This window comes from Moschus berezovskii, chromosome 8 (genome assembly GCF_049115385.1).
Source record: "Moschus berezovskii isolate FMDL1 chromosome 8, NW_MosBer_1.0, whole genome shotgun sequence".
NCBI lineage: Eukaryota > Metazoa > Chordata > Mammalia > Artiodactyla > Moschidae > Moschus > Moschus berezovskii.
In genome coordinates this window covers 71,607,382-71,608,932 of record NC_142467.1, presented here as the reverse complement: position 1 = coordinate 71,608,932, position 1,551 = coordinate 71,607,382, and the positions used below count along the sequence as shown (strand labels likewise).

At 49.3% G+C, this 1,551-nt stretch overlaps 1 pseudogene; it reads left to right on the top strand.

Annotated features, from left to right (window-relative positions):
• The first annotated feature begins 385 nt into the window (after positions 1-385).
• On the top strand, positions 386-1,336 carry LOC129558891 (putative olfactory receptor 2W6 pseudogene; annotated as a pseudogene).
• Positions 1,337-1,551: the final 215 nt, after the last annotated feature.

Here is a 1,551-nt window from a genome sequence, read left to right as displayed (position 1 = left end):
CTCAGCGGTAGAGAATCCACCAGCAATGCAGGAGCCACAGGAGATGTGGGTTCGATCCCTGGGTTGGGAAGATCCCCTGGAGGAGGGCATGGCAACCTACTCCAGTATTCTTGCCTGGAGAATCCCATGGACAAGGAAGCGTGGGCGGCTACAGTTCATAGGGTCACAAAGAGTCGGACACACCTGAAGCGACTTAGCATGCAAGCACGCATCTTTACTTAATGCCTTGCCCTGCAATTCCCAGTAATTAGCTGGCAACACAGTCCATTTAAATAGTGTGGGTGGCAAAATAAAAAGCGTTCTTACTGTGGGGATAAGATAAGATGCACCTTTTCTGTATGGATAATGGAACACATATTAAAATAGGTTTATCAAGCCAAAAGTGATGGAGAGAAACAATGAGAGCTCTGGAGATTTCATTTTGCTTGGGTTCTCTGACCGGCCGAAGCTGGAGATGGTCCTGTTTTTTGTCAATATGATCTTTTACTTTCTGGCTGTTGCTGGAAACTCCACGATCATCTTTCTCTCCCTGGTGGACCCTCAACTGCATACCCCTATGTACTTCTTCCTCAGCAACCTGTCTCTCCTGGATCTCTGCTACACAACCAGCAGCATTCCCCAGATGTTGGTCAACCTCTGGGGCCCATACAAAACCATCACTTATGTGGGTTGTGTTATCCAGCTCTTTGCCTTCCTCTCTGTGGGGGGCATTGAGTGCATTCTACTCTCTGTCATGGCTTATGACCGCTTTGCAGCTGTGTGCAAGCCGCTTCAGTACACGACCATTATGCATCCGCAGCTGTGCCTGCAGCTGGCAGCCTTCGCATGGCTTAGTGGGATTGCCAACTCCATCTTGATGTCCCCACTGACGATGTCCCTGGGGCGGTGTGGTCACCGCCGCATCAACCACTTTGTGTGTGAGATGCCGGCTATCATTCGAATTTCCTGCGTGGACACCAGTCGGGTTGAAGGCCTGGCTTTCTTCCTGGCCATTCCCATCGTTCTTGTGCCTCTCACATTGATCCTTGTCTCCTACGGTTATATTGCAGCTGCGGTGCTGCGGATCCAGTCTGCAGCCGGGAGGCAAAAGGCCTTTAACACCTGTTCCTCCCACATGGTCGTGGTATCTCTTTTCTACAGCAGCATCATTTACATGTATATGCAGCCTGGGAATATAGCGAGCCAGGACCAGGGCAAGTTTCTCACCCTCTTCTACTGCCTAGTGACCCCCACTCTGAATCCCTTCATCTACACGCTGAGAAACAAGGATGTGAAGTGGGCCATGCGGAAGGTTCTTGGGAAAGGCCGCAGCCTGTTGGATGCAGGAGGGCACTGATGTAGGCAGGCAGTACTCATCCTGAGGTTCTTTCGCCCATGAAAACTGCTCTGTTCCAGGACAATAACAATGAACAATTCCTTGTATAATGCTGAAATGTTATAAATCTGGGTCTTCTCTCTTTCAGGGGCCCTTTACTCAATAACTTGTTTCCTTGCTTGCAGATGGACAGATGCTCTGTTTTATGCAAAATGACAGAGTTATTATAATTGCAA